Source organism: Rhipicephalus microplus, chromosome 5 (genome assembly GCF_043290135.1).
Source record: "Rhipicephalus microplus isolate Deutch F79 chromosome 5, USDA_Rmic, whole genome shotgun sequence".
NCBI lineage: Eukaryota > Metazoa > Arthropoda > Arachnida > Ixodida > Ixodidae > Rhipicephalus > Rhipicephalus microplus.
In genome coordinates this window covers 124,729,212-124,750,575 of record NC_134704.1, presented here as the reverse complement: position 1 = coordinate 124,750,575, position 21,364 = coordinate 124,729,212, and the positions used below count along the sequence as shown (strand labels likewise).

The following is a 21,364-nucleotide window of genomic DNA, read 5'->3' as shown; positions in this document are numbered from 1 at the left end:
ATGCGTAAATTTTGTACGCTTTTTGATTGTGTAAATACATGCAAATACTGTGTGTGCAAATGTGTATACTGTACTTCCTGTTCTGTGCGAACACTTTCACCTTCGCTCAACAGTTTCCTCGGTGTGTTATGAAACTTCGCAAAATTTAATAAATGTGTTACTGAAATTGATAGAGCTCTTCTTGCTTCTTTGTCTAAGTTACCATCTTTTAGTGCGCGTGGCTGCGAGAGAGATGCGTTTAATCCGTGCCACTCTTATAGCGATAGCATTGATGAGCTCGTTTCGTAGAAAATCCGGCATCAGTTTTTTTTTTGTTTGTTTTGAGCGAAAAATCATCATATGAGTGACCGAAACTGAGAAGGATACAAATAAAATAAGTAATAATGGAGCTGAGTGGAGACTGAACTAGGATTGTTTAGGTATCAGTGGGGATCGAACTGGGGTCGTTTGCGTTGCAAGCGGATGTTCTACCACACGGCCACGCCTCGTTTTTCTTTCTTTAATATTGGCCACGCCTCGAAAAACAGTGCTTCTGAAAACAGTGAAAAGAACTTCCTCTGCTAGGAAATGCAATTAAAGTAGCTCTCATGCTTCACAAACACACGCGTTCTGTATACATGCTTCACAATGCGACACGAAATATTGCAGTAATAATGCGTGGTACAAGCGTCTATTGCCCACGGGCGTCAGAATATGTGATCATAATATTGGCTCCCTGGTTGAAAGCTGGTACCCCCTACAAAAGGCACTAGCTACTGCGCCTATTATCTTAAGGCCACGTAGTGGATGCATAGTGAATTCAGAAAGGTTTCATGCACTAAGTGTTTAATGTACGCACTAGGAAAAGAATGACGCTAACGCGTTAAACTCGTAATGGCGAAGTTTTAGGGTTCCTTAATTTTCTTTGTGACTGTGTAAACAAAACATTTTTCAATAATTTCTCATTCTTACCGGTGCATACATGTCTTAGACGACCATTTTTTGACACTTGCGTAACGATGCCCACAGCAACATGAGTATCAGCAACACCTGATTCGGACGCTTATATGTAACGTTTATGTTCTCAAGTGTGTTCGAACCTGTCATGGCTATATTGTAAAATACTTGATTACTATGCAGAATGCCTGGGTTCAGTTACAGCTGTGGTCCTGATATTTATTTATTATTATTTATATGCATTCGTCGGGTCAACGCTGCCGATGTCAGCTTTTTAACGCTCTGGCGTTAAAATGAGCAAGATGTGTTCTCTTGTTCTCTCTATTTCTACACTATCTGTCAATCACTTGTGGCATATATATCCATATAGATCTGGGCAGTGTGTCAGAATGTACCGAAAACAAATGAATGAATGAATGAATGAATGAATGAATGAATGAATGAATGAATGAATGAATGAATATAGTTCATTTAAAGTCCGGCAGTTTTAATCGGGAGAGGCAGGCGGGAAACTCTTGTCCTTTCCCACCCTCCGTCGATGAAGATGGCGGTGAATCAGGTCACCGGTTGAAGTCCTTCGACCGGGGCGGCATCTTCGGCTTACCAGATGGCCCTGGTAAGCCGAATCTCGCGGAGTTGGCAATGTGGACAGCGCGCCGCTGATTGCCGCGCGAGCGCCTTAGAGTACCATAGTAAAGATGTTACTCTATGGGATCGCGATGACGGGCGGGACGGCATCGTGACATGCTTCCAGCTAGTGTGCGCATACGTTTCCCCGATGTCGCCGGCGTTGCGATGGTTAGCGAAGCCAATAGCGTTCGCGAATGGCAACGTCAACACCGACAAGGCACGAGCCAGGGAAGCCGAACGCAAGCGTCTTCGACGCATCCCACCTGCCGTTAGTGTTTCAAACAAACGTTTACAGGAGTAAATGCTACACCGGGTTTCGCTTCAAGTCATTTTTCCAGCACACGCGTTGACACCCGATTCAACCGGGTCAACGCCATGCGCACCACTGCTGCTTCACATCCCATCAGGGTTCTTTCTTGGGCATCCTGCCAGGTTCAAACAGTTTTTGTTTGTAATAATCGCAGAGTCATGACTGTTTTTTGTTTTATTTGTTGTGTGGTGATGCAATTTGCGTCTGTTTAGTCTGTAATGTTGCCTAATGTCGTTGAATGTGATCAGGCAATTATCCCACGACCATTCCATTTGCTGTCGTGTTAATAATGTCTCGGAGACGGTGGCAGCCACCGAATCGGCCGCGGCTCGGTAAGTGAGACCTCCAGCCGTGGTGTGGCCTGGTTGGCTGCGAGCGGGACGCTGCATTGTGTGAGCGGAGTCCACGGGAGGTAGGCCATCGCATTTTCAGTTTCGAAAAGCGAGGACGTCGACGTCGAGGCTATCGCTTCCGGAAGGTCGCCGCTGTCCTTGCTGCGATAACGGAATTGAAATTTCCGGGCCGCCTGCCGCAAGATGCGGCCGCGCACGCAAAAAAAAGTAGATTTACCTTCACAAAAGGCAACCGAAACTTTATATGTTATTTCGTGTCGGAGTCAAACCATTTTTTTTTTCACCGTATCATGGTTCATGTGAAAAGTTGGCAATCTGGGACATCGATAGTCATGCAACGTGAGCAATAATGTATATCTGAGAAGATACTAGGGCGCATTTCCGGTAGGAATGCTAATGTACAGACGTGTTGAAATTGTGCAAAAAACAAGAACAGTGGCAACCAAAATTGTTTGTAGTTTATAATAAAGCAAGTAGTCTTTTGTGTGCCTGTCACGCGTGCCAGCATATACAGAGGACATTCTCGGTGCTGAAATCTGTTTTATCAGAACAGCGATCTGTCATAGCCAAGACTACACTCTGACGACAGGCTGCCTCTTCGAGCAGGTAGGCGAGCAACTGAAAGGACCAGGACAGTAAAAACACGCATACAACAACAGGTAGCGCTGACTGCCAACTGAAACCATTGTCAATATGATGAACAGAAAAAAAAAATTGGCAGATCCCACGTACAGTGGGAACCGATGATATGCGAAGCACGAATGAGAAATGTTGATCTGTCCCTTTAAAATCAGAGAACGTTATGGGGTGGAGGTAAATGATGCCGTACATGACTTCCGTGTCATGATTATCATGCTTCGATGTGTCGCTTGCCTTCGTCATCTATTGACTTCACGTGTTACGAAATTTAGTATATGTGGAGCAAGAGAAACATTCACTAGCACGCTATGAGTGTGGTATGTTGTCATGTTCTTACATGACACGCGTGTCAGGATTATCATGTTTGCACCAGTCACATATTTCGTCATCCATTGACGTCACGTAACACCAAATGCGGTATACGTGAAGCTAGCAAAACGGCCGCGAGCGCATCATGAAGGGCCCAATATACTCAAATGTAGCGTTGACGCTCGTACACGCTGGGCACAGCGAGGCTGCGTTAGCAAAACGCGACCACTATATACACCTACACCCCTGGACCGTTGCTTCACAACGATTCTAAAGTACTACAGGAAAATAGGCAGCTGTATACACGTCCTCATAGCAAGCTCAGTGCTGCGGAGGCAACAGCGCTAAGAAGAATACAGACTAACACTTACACAAATCAGCCCACTCTTCACCTGATCTACCCCACGGCGTATATGCCCGTGGCGTGGAGCCACCCCAACACTCTCACATCACGTGTGAGTGTGCAGAGCACGACGAAAAATATGACTCCAATGGCACATGTGAAGAATGGGAGGCGCTGCTGTCTAGCCCAGCCATGGTGGATCAGCTGCGACTGATCCACAGAGCTGAACGGATGGCTTGCGCCAGTGGGGCCCTGGAATAGGGGCACTGCCCTGCCAGACAGACTTCGCTCTTCACCCTGTATATTCCTCGGTTCACTGGAGTTCTAGCCTGTCTGGATTGTGTACATAATAAAGTTTTCTACTACTACGACTACCATACACCAGAACACAGTGAGCTCAGTGCTTGCTGTCATATTGAAAAGCATGTGGCGCCGTCTGTTGCAAGTGCGGCAAAGCAACACTCTCAACTGCCAGGCGAGCAGATGCTCTGCATATCAAACGCGAAACTTCACAACTTGAGTCCGGCTGTGAGCATGTTTCGCACTGTTCCTGTGCAGGAATTTTATGCTGATTTTGTGTGAAACATCCAGGAGACCTTCCTCGAAAGTCCGGAATGTATGCAGCACGTGCATTGCAGACTACGGAAGCAGCTTCATCAGGTTCGTACTATTCCGATTGAAAGAAACGCGAACAGCGGAAAGCGTTGCTTTCGACATAGTCGAACTGCTGCGTGCCTTGGCTGTGAAAAGGCAGAATTTGTGCTGTAAGCCGGCGTCAACGGAGCGCTAGAATCTGGTTCCAACTTACGCTCATACACCGTATGTGTATCAATTGCCAGCCTTGCCGGGCACTCGGAACACACACGCGCCGCAAAAGTGCCAGCCAGAACAAGATTTTAAAATGCTACGGTGACGCCGACCGAATGCTCGTGTAGATTCGCCTAATGACAGTGAAGGCATGTTGCACTTCGACCGAGTCGAAAGTCATGCTTTCCGCGCCATTCACGCATCGCGATAGTAGGCCGTTGCAGTTGTACTAAACAACCGCGGTGCGTGCATCCACGCGTGATTCGTAATACGTATATCATATAATTGACATGCGGCCTGCGAAAGATTACGGCAATAGTTTCGTGCCTCATACTACAGGAATACTGCCCGCAAATCGCTGCTGTAAAGTGAAACAGCTGGAGTCCCGCTTGAATAAACGCAATAAATATACTTACTTGTACACTTCACTGGGCTCGTTGTTTTTCCTGCTGATTGCGAATATATCGCAAGGTGGCGGAGCTCGGCGTTTTTCGTTGTGGACGGAAATTTGTTCAATCGCAAAACACCGCATGCCGGCACGATTTTCGGGATGCGCTGTGAACTTCACAGGCAGTGCTCAGCAATCTTTTCCTCTTGCGCTGGCTGTTGTCGCATCAGATGACAGCGCAGAGGTGCCCGGATGACATTTTATAAGTGGCCGCGGCATCAACAGGCGCTTTTAAATGCGAAGCATTCCTTAGCGAACTTCGTCAACTTTGAGCGTATCTATCTATCTATCTATCTATCTATCTATCTATCTATCTATCTATCTATCTATCTATCTATCTATCTAGCCGCCTACGACTTTTAGCTCTCATGGCCGTTTCGATAATAGTATCAATACCAAACTTGGTATGGCATAACATGACCGTATGAAAAACATAGTTGCCTAGTCATAACATGAAAATCATAACACGTATGTCATGAATGTCATGATTTACATTTCATGGTCCTGCAGCTCTTGCGGTGGTTTCGTTCACATGGCATGTTGAAAAACTGGTATGGTATGACATAATTGCATGGCGAACAAAAGCGACAAACCCTAACATGAAAATCATGAAATGTGCGTCATGTAACAACACGACTACATACCACGCTCATGATGCGCTCGCGGCCGTTTCGCTGAAGTCACATATACCAAATTTGGTATTACGGTGCGTGAATGGATGACGAAGGTATGCGACTGGTGAAAACATGATAATCATGAGATGCATGCCATGTAACAACATCACTACATGCTACGCTCATGATGCGCTAGCGGCCGTTTCGCTAGCTTCACATGTGCCAAACTCGGTATTACGTTATGCGAACGGACGACATAGGTAAATGACACATCCAAACATGATAATGACGACATGCGTGTCATGTAACAACATGACTACATGCCACACTCATGATGCGCTCGAGGCAGGCCATTTCGCTAGCTTCACATATGCCACATTAGGTATTGCGGGGCGTCAATGGATAACGAAGGTGTGTGACTGGTACAAACATGATAATCATGAGATGCGTGTCATGTGAGAACATGACTACATGGCACTGTCAAGGCACCAATACATTTCGACGTGACGCGGTGCGCGTGCTCGCCGGCGTTGCCATGCCAGGCGCCGGTCCTGCCATATACTCGCAGGCGCGCGCCGCACTGCGTTGCTTTGACGCATGCGCGTTTCGGTGCATCCGGCGTCCCTCTATCACGAAAACAGGGAGACGCAGTGCTGGCTGGGTAATGCATTGGCGTGAAATGCAGCATGCCGAATTTCGCGCCGGTTGCCATCAGGCCGTGCCGACGGACGCTGGTCGCGTCTAGCGTCAGATTATAGAGTGCTCGCGGTTTTCCTAACGTAGCGTCACCATGCCCAGCGTTCGCGCGTGTCAAAATTACGTTGTAGTATATTGGACCCTTTATGATGCACTTGTGGCCATTTCGCCAGCTCCACATATACCAACTTTCGTGTTACGTGATGTCAATGGACGACGAAGTAGCTACACATATACTAAATTTGGTATCACGTGACGTGAATAGGTGATGAAGGTAAACGACACATCCAAACATGATAATCGGGATATCTATGTCATGTACAAAATAATTTACCTCCACCTCGTAAAGTTGTGCTGATTTCAAAGTGACATATCATCATCCCTCATTTGTGCTTCGCATATCATCGATTCCCGCTGTACGTGGGATCTGCCAATTTTTTTCTCCCGTTCCGGTGACTTCAGGACTATTGGAGGCCGGCGCTGAACCGCTGCACGTTATAGGAAGCTCGCGAATTCACGTTTTCATGCGAGTTTAGTTGCATTCGTGCTCATCGCAGGCTTTCGCGGGTACAGGGAAAATTAAAAGTGACACGCACATAGTGGCGTGCTGTTTTGACCGGGTTCTGACGGTGGCGGCAATAAAGAGGTGTTACATGGTCTTTCGTTGCATCTTATACGACTCTATCTCTGTAGCGTTGAGCCAGGCTGCAGCCGCTTAAAAATAAACGCGAAACAGCAAAGAAGGTAAATACAGCATGCCTGCGTTTCTTTCCATGGCCACTGCGCGTATTTCCCACGCAGTCTGTCAGGCCATGCTGGCGGTTCTGTACTTGCGTTCAAGTTTGACATAATTCGCTTGTTATTGCAATTACATCATTTGTATGCTTCAGTACTTCATGCTGTTCTGTACCACTCTGCATATCAAACGAAAAGAAATCAGCTGGACCGTGTTTTTTATTTATCATTAGTGGTAAAGCAAAATAAGTAACTCACAGGTTCATTATGTATTCACCTGAGACGATTGTAATGCGAAAGCCATTTCCTTTTTCTTCCTATTCAATATGCTGAACGTTTCCTGCTTCCCTCCGCGGTATTTATGCTCCTAACGATTTTTTTTACTGTTTCAAGGATTCAAAACAATGCTACCTATCTGCTCCTAGTTTATGCACTGACTCTGTGATCGGCCCATTTTGACCACGCGAAGATGCAATATGATGATGTCACGTTATGTGACCTTCTGACATGCCCCAAAATTGTATGATCTGTGAAGTCATATGATGACGTCTTTACGTATACAATTTTGATTTCTCGCATCACGTGTGTTCGCATTGCCGACGCCAGACACCGCCGGCGGTCAATTTTTGCTTTGATTATGCATTTAAGTCTTTCGCCTTAATACACTGTACGGGTCGTTTCGTGATATTGCAGCTGCTGCTGAAGGGAGCTTTCAGTAATCAAGTGGGACAGTTTTTTTTTTTAATAACAACTACATCTTCGATGTACTCACACTTGAATATGTAGCCGCCATTTACAACCCAAACATTTTGTAGATGTGATTACAAGAAGTGGTGGAGCAAGACTACCCTTCACGTTTGCAAGCATGGCAACGTATCACCAGAGTCCTTCAATGCTTTTCTGGTCACGAAACTGCGCCCGAAGGTTGATATAGGGACAAAATCTGTCGCTAGAGGCGCCACCCGTCGTATGGGGGCCACAAGCCGCCGCCACTGCTGGGCTTGTATGCGCACTGCGGCCGACGTTTCGACGCGATTATGTGCGTGCTGTTTTTCCTGTTACATTTTTTTAAACGTCTCTGAACGCATCAATGCCACCAGATAAATAAGTTGAAACGGGATCCAGTGTCGACGACGAATGAGAGCTGTTTACTTTGGAACGCACGCCTAGTTTACTTGGAAGTGCGGGCCCACCTTATAAACAGCAGCGCATTGAAAGTGTTCTCACACCGCGCGATAACGCATTGTGTCAATAATTGTCTCATAGCCTAATTATATGCATACTTACGATGGCTCGAAGCGGTACTTGTGAGCTATAGCTTGTAAGTGTTGAAAGACGATGCTTATGCTCCATGCTCTTGATGCGAGCAGCTACTGCTTGATCTGCTCGACAACATGTTTGTATTTGCGCCCGGCCAAAGGGCGATTATGTTTATGCGGTAGGTGAGCTTTATATTCTGGTAGGGCCGCTAATAGGGGGAGGAAGGTGAACGAAATGAAACACGACTGGGTAGTACAGGAGCAATCACATTGGTTTATATCCGGCTCGCCTCTCGCGCGCTACTACCCAAGTATTCAAATGAACTGAATGGTTGAGCCAGAAGTTTTATTCCAGACCTTTCAATTGAGTTTATACCCGAAGGCGCAGTTGTTTTGGACACACGTTTGTGAGTGCCGATCGCTTTTTTGACGCGGGGACTTTCGATGTCGAGAGCTTTCGCGATCGCTCTAAACGTGCCCAACATTTGATTGATCACTTCTTTCCACGCAGTTTACACGGGACACCCGCCGCTTGACGTTTCCTTGTGTTTACTGTTTAGGGCACTATTATTTACCGGCCGACAACCTATGATTTCTCCGGGAACGAAAGTACAGCAGCCTAATCTGGAAGTTTCTTTTGATGCCAGTGCTAGCCGCTTGGCCGCCTCTGCCACTACCGAGGTACCGCATCACACATTTGTTTTTATTTTTTGGGTGCGAGGGGGGGGGGGAAGGGCGGTTATGATTTAAGGCATGCAATAAATCTTAAATTTGGTGCTAATGATACGCCGCCTAGTAGTCAGCTGTGTACTTATGAATGGGAGATTCACATATGATGCATGTAATGAGGAGAAAGTTGGAAAACATTTATTTACCCAAAATACACTGAGAACAACACTTTGGTGAAGAAAAGCACTAAAAACTATTGCAGCTGTTCTGAGCAATGTTACACAATCTGTGACTCTACTGTATAATGTGTATTTCGTTTCAATAACAGCTGCACTCTGCCTCAGCTCACTGCCTAAAATAAACTGTATTTTAATATACACTATATGCAGATAAATATGAATAGTACGAAAATATTACAGTGTAATGCATACAAGATATACAACACTATATACAAATGGGAAGGCGTGCTCACATACACAGCCATTATGCTTAACACTGTGGCTTCCGCCCACCACTTGCAGGGCATGAACTGCGCACAGTTGCCCGCGAGGCTGTGTTTTTTTCTCGAGTGAAGAAATGTAATCTACATCTCAAAAAGAAAGTGTACAACCTCAGCTGTTGTCCCTAAAAAGTGCATCAGACAACCTACACTTGCTGACGCTGTGCGGCTGTCGAGCAAAATGCCCTCAACAATCCTCGCGTACACGTCACCGCATGCGTGAAAGCGGTTTCGGCTTTGTCAGGTACGCCGGGAGCCCGTCAAAAATTCTTGGAACGGCGTTCGTGCGAAGCCTCGGTCTCTCTCGCTGAAGCGACACGACCACCCCGTTCACGATGTGCTCGTCGGTTCTCACAACGTCGCTAGCATCAAAATGCTTTTCGCACACCCGAACGTTCTTACTTCCGAAGCTGAAACCTCCAGCTTCCATCCGCGGTATAGCTCGCTTCCATTTCTCTCGGCGCTACTTGGGAAACAGAAGAGCGACGCCTTTTCTTTGTTGCTTCGGTATCCGGAGCTGCAACCCGTCACACAGCACGTCTTAGGCGTTGTTCATTCGAATTTTCATGCCGTCCACCTTGAGCACGGTGCACTGGCACATGAAGTTCGCGTTTCGCTGATGCAGAAACCGCGAGCTGCCACCACACAACGCCTTCGGGATGCCGCCGCGGCCAGTGCGTTCCGCCGGGCGCAGCGGGGCGATGGCCCCCCTAGGACGGCTTGCGCCGCGTAGCGGCCGCTCGTGGCACCATATCAAGCTCTCCCATAGAGTGACGGAGAAGTTTCGTGACCAGAACGGTATTAAGGGACTCTGGTATCACTAAAGGTGACCGCGCTTCGTCCGAGCAGTCAACGAATGAGTGTATCAGTAGCAACGCCGCCTCGCGATCCCTCCCTTGTGCAAGCTAGCATTACGCCCCGAAGCTAAATGGGAGCTCACGGGCACCATAAGAATTATCACGTACAGTGTCGTAACGAATGCGGGCTCTGGAGGCTGAGCAGGGAGGCCCATGCGACAAAAGCGTCCAGGTCCTGAACCATTCGGCCTCTGCTCGCTACCGAAGAGGCCAGAGGGAAGAAAAACTACAGAGCTGAGCAGCCGGATATTGACGCTGCAACAATCCCTCTACAAACACGCAGACAAGCTCAAGCAACTGAGAATGGTCCGCATTTTTCACGCCTGCCACCTTGGCTCAAGTTGAGAGTCGGCATTAGACTTCAGCAACAGCGCATTTTCAAAATATCGGTCATGGCTGCAGGAATCGCGCAGCATATGGAGCTGCTTTTGTGTGTTTTTCGTACCACCACGAATTCATTGTTCAAGCTCTCAAATTGTGGAATCACCTGGCATAGCAACTTTACCTCATCATTTCCTGGCGTTTGCTTTCTGTCGGCGGCAACACAAATAATACTCAAGAGCTTTACGAAGAGAACGGACGATAGTTATTCAGACAATTTTTTCTGTTCTTCTATCTGTTGTTTATGTTGTGTTCTAAAATATTGTTTATTAGATCTGTTTAATTAACCAACTCGTGAAAGAACAAAGATGAATGAAAATTTTGAATGAGGAAGTTGTAGATAGGTTAGGCGGAAATGCTGTAGGCCCGTGTGCTCAGATTTGGGTGCACGTTAATGAACCCCAGATGGTTGAAATTTCTGGAGTCCTCCACCACGGCGTTTCTCATAGTCGTATAGTGGTTTTGGGACGTTAAACCACACATATCTAAGATGTATATAGGTTTGCAAAACGTCATAGTAGACAGTTTCGAACTTGATATCTGTTAGTTGTCAGTGTTTTTATGCTGACTACAAATTCCCGCGAAATACAAAATAATACCACGTGGCAAGCCCGCTGGCGGGCCAGTGCACACGCTGACTCTATAGTGCTCCCTAACTTTTCGCGTACGAACGACCATAGTGCCCGATTGTGCTGTCTCGACAGGGCCGCAATGATGGTGGCGGCTTTACGACGAACACGTTTTGCTATCGACTACGAAAGCGATAACCGCTGTAACCGCAAATCGCAGTCATGAACCGGTGCGAGGGAAGCGTGTCGCTCGTACGCGGAACGTTTAGAGAGAACCGCAATCACGGCGCGGCTAGGCGCGCCAGTGGGTTTGTCACATGGCCTTTTTTTCGTATTTTGCGAACATTTGTAATTAGCAGAAAAACACTAATTATTAACAGATATAAAGTTCGAAACTGTCTAATTGGACGTTTTGCAAACCGATCTACAACTTTCTAATTGAAATTTTTCGTCCATCTTCGTTCGTTCTAAACTTAGTTAATTAAACATGTCTAATAAGGCAATATTTTATAACACAAAAAATGCCTGACTAACTACAGGCAGCCGTCAGCAACATGCATTTGGTCGCGTCGTAATTGCGTGTGTCGGTATATTTTTAAACGCTGGCTAAAAATAGCTGGGGTACCCTGTATAGCTGATGTAGCATAGCCGGGAGTGTCAGGACAGATGTGAGGAGGAGAAGAAAAAAGGAGTGGGGGGGGGGGGGCGAGCACAAGGATAAAAAGAGAAATGCATAGAATGACAGGAAACGAAGAGTGAAAAACGTAGATGACAAGTTGCAAGTACAAAAAAAGAACAGAGAGCAAGAAGTGGAAGGGAGACAGGAAAAGACATAGAGAAAAACAAGTAGACGGAGAGAAAGAAAGAGACGTACTAAAAAATAAGGGAGCAAGCATAAGAGCGAGTGGGTGGGAGGTTGAAGGGACACTAAAGTCAAATAGCAATTTACGTGAGAGTGAAAGCTCAATGTATGACAACACCTAAAACGACAATATTATCATCAACAGTGACCCTCTTACCGAGAAATTAAGGTAAATGCACATGAACAAAAGTGCCGCAGTAGGATATTTTAAAATGATCCCGATGACTTCAGACGGACCGCCTACAAATAATCATTAGTAATCAATCTAACCGCACTAAATAAAGAACCTTCCTTGCACCAAGAGACGCAATTAAATGGTCCTCTTTCATTACTGTTTGATTCAAGAAAAAAAATGCTATTTGGAATGGTGCGAGTGATTCAAAAATTCAATTTTTGCGTGGTTACGCAGGACCGGAAGTGTCATCTAGCGCGGTGCAGTTGAAAAAAAAATCTGTAATCTCGAAGCCAATGACGTGAAGTTGATCAATGACCATTGTTGCTGCTGTGGCTCCCGCTGCTTTCGGTTTGCTGCTACTAGCACAGTAAAGCTGGGCAACGTTGTGCACGGCAACAATGACGTGCAACGGTCCAATCGGTCCGCTTGTTGAGGCGGGTAATTTGAAGTGCGCTAACCCGATGCCCCCCACTAAAACGTGATCTTATTTAAAAATAGGCCCTTGCTTGACACAAAAGTAACGAGGTTTCTGGACCTCTATTTCAACAATCAACGTCGACTTAATAGTTGCCTTTCATGTCACTTTAAGAGCACATAGCCGACATAGCTAGTGCGAGACCGGCTAAGTGTCCACCAGCTCTGATGTGACCAAGTCTTGCGCAACTTAATTTATTTATTTATTTATTCATGATACTTTACAGGGCCCGATAGGGTATTGAGTAAGGGGTGCAAGTGCGAAACAAAAAATGTCAGAGAAAGATGCATCAATAAATACAGAAAAACAAAATTGAAAAAAGGTACAGTGCAGTTAAGGAACTTTTCCCCATCCTTTTTCTTTTTTTTTACACATGACAAAAAACAGCAATCAACAGCAAAGAAAAAAAAGCACATATATATATACATATATATATGTATGTATACATATATATATATATACATATATATATATATATATATATATATATATATATATATATATATATATATATATATATATATATATATATATATATATATATATATATATATATATATATATATATATATATATATATATATATATATATATATATATATATATATATATATATATATATATACATGTACAGTGCAAAGCATTTTCCCACAGAGAAACAGCATTTCCAATTCCAGAAAACAATTTTTCGCCAATCACACACAAAAGAAAGAATGGAGAAAGAATTCGCGAAATAAAAAGTAATGGTGACGACAAGAAATGCTTACGCAATTGGTCAAGAACTGCATGATGGTTACTGATAGATGCAATATTGTCGGGAAGATCATTCCATAGAACAATGGCTCGGGGAAGTGCTGATGAATAAAAAGTGGTAGTTCGTCCACTGATGTGTTAATGCTATATATTGATTACGCAAGCGGCGTGATATGCGTGAAGGCGCTTCCAGTGGTAAGGGAGATGGCCTGATGCTAATGCGATATTTATGGAATAAAGATAAAAGAGCAATGAAACGACGTACAATTAATAGCACAAGCGCCATATCATGTTTTATCTGCACTATACTGGAATGTGGGATGTAGCTGGAAGTAATGAAACGAGCGGCTTTGTTTTGTACAGACTCAAGCTTCTTAGTAAGGTAGATTTGATGAGGAGACCACACTGGTGAAGCATATTCTAATTGCGGACGAACGATGGTTTCATAGGTGAGTTGTCTTAGACTGCTTGGTGAGTTCCGCAAGTTCCGGCGCAGGTATACAAGTGACCTAGATGTCTTGGCAGTGGTGGTGTTAATATGCATGTCCCATGAAAGATTGTGCTTGAGATGTACGCCTAAATATATATACGATGATGCCTGGGATACAAATGTACTATCTATGAGGTATGAAAAATCGGAATTGATGCGCTTGCGGCTGAAAGTGATAACCTTGCATTTAGTAGAGTTAAGACTCATCTGCCATTTGTCACACCACTTTGTAATTATTATGAGATCATTTCGAAGTACGAGGTGATATTCAGTGGATTTAATTGAGCGGTAAATGATGCAGTCTTCAGCGAAAAGACGTAGGTTAGAAGATATGCCTGTGGGTAAATCGTTAATGTATATTAGGAACAGTAAAGGACCAAGGACACTGCCCTGAAGCACACCTGATGTTACGTTACAAAGAGATGAGGTAAAACTGTTAGCTGAAGTAAACTGCTGACGGAAAGAAAGAAAGTTACGAAGCCATGATAATGTTAAAGAATCCAGACAGAGAGCTGATAATTTCGAGAATAAACGCGAGTGTGCCACACAGTCAAATGCTTTAGCAAAATCTAAAAAAAAAAAAATGGCAGATCCCATCCACGTACAGTGGGAATCGATGATATGCGAAGCACGAATGAGAAAGGTTGATATGTAATTTTAAAATCAGCAGAACGTTACGAGGTGGAAGGAAATGATGCTGTACGTGACTTTTGTGTCATGATTATCATGTTTGGATGTGTCGTTTACCTTCGTCCTCTTTTCACGTTACATGATATCAAATTTAGTATATGCTGAGCTAGCGAAACGACCACGAGCACGCTATGAGCATGTTGTCATGTTCTATATGTTGTCATGTTCTAGCATGACAAGCATGTGAGGATTATCATATTTGCACCAGACATATACTTTCGTCATCTATTGACGTCCCATAACACCAAATTTGGTATATGTGGAGCTAGCGAAACGGCCGCGAGCGCTTCATGAGGGGCCCAATATACTTCAATGTAGTGTTGACGCGCGCGCACGCAGGGCACAGCGACGCTACGTTAGCAAAATGCGGGCAGACTGACGCCAGGCGCGACTAGCGTCCGTCGCCGCGGCCCGACGGCAACTGGTCCGAAGTGCGACATGCTGCATTTCGCGCCGATGCGTTACCCAGACAACACTGCGTCTCCCTGTTTTCGTGATGGAGGGACGCCCGACGAACTGAAACGCGCATGCGTCAAAACAACACAGCGCGGCACGCGCCTCCAAACAACGCCTCCCTATAGAGGAGGCGTTGCTCCAAATATATGGCAGGACCGGTGCCTGGCGTCGCAACGCCGGCGTGACGTGACGAAATGAACGCCGGCGAGCACGCGCACCACGTCACGTCGAAATGTATTGGCGCCTTGACTACGGCAAGTAGTCATGTTCTCACATGACACACATCTCATGATTATCATGTTTGCACAAGTCACATACCTTAATCATCTATCCACGTCCATTAAGTAATACCTAATTCGGCATGTGTGAGCTAGAAAAACAGCCGCGAGTGCATCATGAGTGCGCCATGTAGTCATGTTGTTACATGACACGCATGTCGTGATTATCATGTTTGTATCTGTCATTTACCTATCTCGTCCGTTCGTGTCACGTAATACCGAGTTTGGTACACGTGAAGCTAGCGAAATGGCCGCGAGAGCATCATGAGCGTAGCATGTAGTCATGTTGTTACAGGACACGCATCTCACGTTTATCATGTTTGCATCAGTATCATACGTTCGTCATCCATTCACGTCCCGTAATACCACATTTGGTATAAGTGAAGCTAGCGAAACAGCCGCGAGCTCATCATGAGCATGGCATGTAGCCATGTTGTCACATCACACGCATCTCATGATTATCACGTTTGCACCAGTCACATACCTTCGTCATTCATTCACGTACCGTAATACCAAATTTGCTATATGTGACGCCAGCGAAACGGCCGCGAGCGCATCATGAGCGTGGCATGTAGTCATGTTGTTACATGACACGCATGTCATGATTTTAATGTTAGGGTCTGTCGCTTGTGTTCGCCATGCAATTATGTAATACCATACCAGTTTTGCAACATGCCATGTGAACAAAACCATTGCAAGAGCTGCAGGACCACGGACTGTAAATCATGACATTCATCACATACATGCCATGATTTTCATGTTATGACTAGTCAAATATGTTGTTCATACAGTCATGTTATGCCATACCAAGTTTGGTATTGATACCATTATTGAAACAGCCAGGAGAGCTAAAAGTCTTAGGCGGCTAGATAGATAGATAGATAGATAGATAGATAGATAGATAGATAGATAGATAGATAGATAGATAGATAGATAGATAGATAGATAGATAGATAGATAGACAGACAGACAGACAGACAGACAGACAGACAGACAGACAGACAGACAGACAGATAGATAGATAGATAGATAGATAGATAGATAGATAGATAGATAGATAGATAGATAGATAGATAGATAGATAGATAGATAGATAGATAGATAGATAGATAGATAGACAGACAGACAGACAGACAGACAGATAATAGATAGATAGATAGATAGATAGATAGATAGATAGATAGATAGATAGATAGATAGATAGATAGAAGATAGATAGATAGATAGATAGATAGATAGATAGATAGATAGATAGATAGATAGATAGATAGATAGATAGATAGATAGATAGATAGATAGATAGATAGATAGACAGACAGACAGACAGACAGACAGATAGATAGATAGATAGATAGATAGATAGATAGATAGATAGATAGATAGATAGATAGATAGATAGATAGATAGATAGATAGATAGATAGATAGATAGATAGATAGATAGATAGATAGATAGATAGATAGATAGATAGATAGATAGATAGATAGATAGATAGATAGATAGATAGATAGATAGATAGATAGATAGATAGATAGATAGATACGCTCAAAGTCGCCGAAGTTCGGTAAGAAATGCTTCGCATTTAAAAAAAATGCAATCCGTTTGAAGATTAGCCCCCATGTTAGAGTGCAAGTCAGTTGTGAATTCTAGCAGCTGCGTGTCACATCACAGTCCTTTTCTGAAACCGTGTTGCCGAGGAAAAAAGAAGAAATTATGTTCAAAATGAGCGTAAATATGGGAGGCGATAATGTGTTCAAGTAACTTACAGCAAATGCATGTTAGTGATATGGGTCCATAATTGTGCGGGGAATTTTTATTACCACTTTTGATTGGGATAACCTTGGCGATCTTCTAGTGCGTGGGTAATAAGCCTGATGATAATGATTGCTAAAAAATATAGCAAAGAATTTTACTTGATATTAGGATTATGTTTTTTTTAATATCTTTGAGTTAATGTTGTCAGCTCCAGCACTGGTTGAGATCTTGAGATTTCCTATGAGATTAGCGACACCTTCAGCGGAGACATCAATCGTACTTATGTACTGATAATCATGGTCAGGAACAATGGGCATGTTGGAATGATCTTTCCTCGTAAATACAGAAGCAAAATATCTGTTAAAGACATGCGGGCATTCGCTATCATCGAGTGGCCGCTGTTTATCGACACACAGTGAAATGTGATTACTAAGGCTATTCGGAAACACAACACGCCAAAACTTCTTAGGATTAGATTTTAAGAGAGAGTAAAGATCCTGGCAAAAATATTTCTTTTTTGAAGTTCGAATGGCGCAACAGTAGCTTTTTAAGCATTCGTGATATTTTTTTCAAGCCGATGATGTAATTGCAAGCTTAGCTTTTCTGTACAGGCGCTTCTTTTTATTACGATGACGATTAAGATGTTCGTTAAACCAGGGATAAGTTTTATGATTGGAAATGAACACCACGGGAACGTATCGGTGCACTAAATTTGTTAGCACGTTCTTAAAAAGCACCCAGTTCTGCTCAACTCTCCTATCAAAAAACGAAGGTAAATATGTCCGAACAAAAAATTTGTTAACTTCAATAGTCATATCCTTACAATTAGCTAGATTGTAATCGCGGATTTGAGTGATTGTGCTACCTTGAAATGCAAGAGGAATGATGAGTTGTAATTGGATAAGCCTGTGATCACTAAAACCGTCAAGGTATAAAACTCCACCAAATGACTCACGAGCATTGCAGAAAACGAGATCTAGAATATTAGTACCGCGAGTTGGCTGGTTAATTGCTTGGAAAAAATTGGTCTACGGTGAGGTTTATGAGCTCTGTTGCATTCTTGCAAGAAGATGACAATTGAGACCAGTCTATTTGCGGAAAGTTAAAGTCACCAACCAGGTAAGTAATGCCGGCTGGGTATTTACTGATAGCCGAATTAAGCAATTAAACTTCGAAGTTCGTCAATGAAGGAGCTATTGGAATTTGGCGGACGGTAGCAGACGCCAACCAGTACCTTTGCCGTTGATGTAGTACAGGCGGCCCACACTATTTCAAGGCAGGAGTCTGTATTCACCAAAAACGGCGCTAATCCTTTTTTTATAGCTATAAAAACACCACTGCCTTTTCTAGCTGTGCGGTCTTGTCTATAAGGGCTATACTTATTTGGGTTGGCAAAAATTTCACTGTCCATTACATTCGGATGCAACCAGGTCTCCGTAAGTGCAACAATATCGCTATCAGCATCTTCCCAGAAGGAACACAAATCATCACGTTTAGGAAGAAGGCTTTGAATATTAGTAAGAAATAAAGATAATGTTTGAAAGCTGCTGCGACTAGGTCTAGGTATTGCTCGAGTTCTTTTATCCCTGCCTAGCTATCTAGCAGCTGCTATAACAGTGTCTGTTGCACTATTATGCACGTACGTTTGTTGATCAATCAGTAGTTTATCAAAGACAAGCTTGCCTCTCTTATCCTGCATCTCGGCGAATTCAAGTAACTTTCGCCTTGCTAACCTGGTCGCAACAGAAAAGTATTCTCTAATTGAATAAGTCGAGCATTTGAGCTTATGCGCATAGTGGTTCGAAAATTCATTTTTGCGTGGTTACACTTAGAGTTACTGTACATGCTACCGTTTTACTGTATATGCTACCTAGAGGTAGCATATGCAGTAACTCTAGTTGCAATGAACATGTCGTGCTATCTAGCGGGGCACTGTTGAACCAAAACATGTCTGCCATCTTGGAGCCAATGACAGGAAATTGATCAATGACCGTTGTTGCTGCTGTGGCTGCCGCTGCTTTCGTTCTGTCTACTAGTGTTGGCGACTGCGCAGTAAAGCCGAGAAACGTTGTGCACGGCAACAGTGACGCGAGTCATTCCGCTTTTTGGGGCGAGTGATTTGAAGTGCGCTAACCCAATGCGGGCCAATAAAACATGATTTTATTTCAAAGTAAGCCCTTCCCTGGCACAAAATTAACACTACGAGGTTTCTGGACCGCTATTTCAACAGTAAACGTCGACATTATAGTTGCATTTAGTGTCCCTTAATGAGATATATTAAGGAGAGAAAAAAAAATTTCGTAAGTCAGAAAAATCGACGAAAATATGAGTGGCGATGCCGCTGAAGTATTGTAGGAGCTTGCAGTGACGTCAAACTTTCGACATTGCTAAAAATAATGTAGCTTCGAAAAGAGTCGCGAGGTGGTTACAAGATTTGGAAGCCTTTATTTACTCAACACCAGAGAAAATAACGCTATGAAATGCACCAACTCACAGCGGACTTTTGTGATCACGTTCAAACAGACATATTAATACATATTATGCTATATACACCGTGGTGGCATAGCTGTTACGGTGCCTCGCTGTTGATCCAAGGTTGCGGCGGTCGCATTTCGATCGATGCCAAATGCTAGTACACGAGGTACTAGTAACGATGGCAGTGCAAATTGAAGAATACCGGATGGTCGAAACTTCCAAAGCCCTCCACTACGACGTCCCTCATAAGCACATCGTGGTTTTGGCTCAGAAAACGCGCTTTGATAGAATCTTTTTTTTTAATTTGTCTAAAAAAAAAAGGCTGAATTTTTCCTTGAAGTCAAACCCACATATAAAAAAGCTCAAGACATAGATGACAAGGCTGCCGATTTTTCGGACGTTTTTGAAACACTAGCAAAGCTGCCACAACCCTGTACAGCCGAAGTATGACAATGCCTGAGGTTCCGGACACTAAAACTCTGCCAAGTGTCAAGTTTGTATTCGAACTGCATATCCCAAAGTACAATAACAGAGGCTACCACCGCACTCACGCAGTAACGGATTTCAAAAGTCAGCTTTGCCTCATTGCCACGACGCTACACGGTGAAGCATAATGCGAATATGAAGGGGGCGACGGGGTTGTGGGCGTGATTCAGCGGCATAATTTTTTTTTTCTCAATTTCCACTGATTTTGCACTCCACTGACTTTGGGCACAAACACCCAACAGCCAGAATTCATTATTATAAGCAAAAATGTGGCACGCGAGCAATGTCGTAAGCAGGTTACTTTCTCATAGAAAACATACAAAAGTTCAGAAAGCACAGTTTCTCATTGTTCAGTGTATTTCACTCTACTTTATATCTACTCAGGCGGATACCTTTAAATGGGCGTAACTAGAATTATATTTCAGTGAGAAAGGTTAACCTACCACTATATGTCTGCATGCAATCTCACTCACAAGTCCAACTCCTTTAGACGACGCCGTGAGTGTGAGTGAGTATATATAGTACTTTTAGGAGATTAAATGCGGGTGAGATAAGCTGAGATAAATTTTAGTAAGCCTCTGTCTGAATGAGTCTCCTTGAGAAACATTTTGGCGAGTGTGAGTTAAAGCAAGTCCGAGGGGCAAAATGTATTTCACGAGCGAGTCAGAGCGAGCTCCTCATTTTTGTGCCAAAATATGGCGATAACTACTAAACTTCAGCATTATTATCAGCCTTGTGTCAGCATGCTTTTATACTCTCGTGTACTCGCACACACAATGGACTAGCACTCGTAAGCCAGCTCAACATTTATTTATCAGAGGGACGAGTCATGGGCCAGTTAGGTGCTTTGACCTTCTCAATAAGCTTTTTATTAAGAAAATTTCTAATTAATATATTTCACGGGTCATCTCTTTCTATAAGTGTGCATCTACTGGATTACAGCCAGCGATAACTGGTAATTAAATATACGAGATCAAGAAGTGCCTAGTGAGGCACTTATGCGAGATGTTGCTGTTAACGAGCATTGAAAATTCGGTACAAGTTACATGAACGCCAACAGACTCATGAATCGACCGACTCAGACTGAGCCGTGAGCCTGAGTGAGTCCAAGTAAGTAACCTTATGGCGAGTCACCCTCGTATTCAGGAACATTGCTTCACTTGAACTCGACTTGCCACCACCTATAATGCAGTGCAAACAGGTTTCAAACGTGCTGCTTTAGGTAGTGCCAAGGCAGCACAAATGCATGAATACATTTTACACTTCTAACGAATTGCATTGAAGGCGGTGCAAGTTAAGTTCAAATCAAGGAGCATTTCTGAATACAGGGGGTTAGAGTCCGAGTGAGTTCGGTTGAAAAAAAAATTTTAGCGAGTCTGAGTTTCAGCAAGTCCATGTAAAAAAAAATTTGGTAT

The 21,364-nt window shown here is 43.8% G+C and overlaps 1 protein-coding gene across 1 annotated transcript in view; it reads left to right on the top strand.

The window, feature by feature from the left end:
- Positions 1–13,646: 13,646 nt before the first annotated feature.
- LOC119174256 (26S proteasome non-ATPase regulatory subunit 6) overlaps positions 13,647–21,364 on the top strand; it is a 63,269-nt gene continuing 55,551 nt past the window's right edge. Inside the window, exon 1 of the mRNA XM_075895924.1 lies at positions 13,647–13,768. The gene's annotated coding sequence lies outside the window, so the exon portion shown is untranslated. The remainder of the gene's footprint in view (positions 13,769–21,364) is intronic.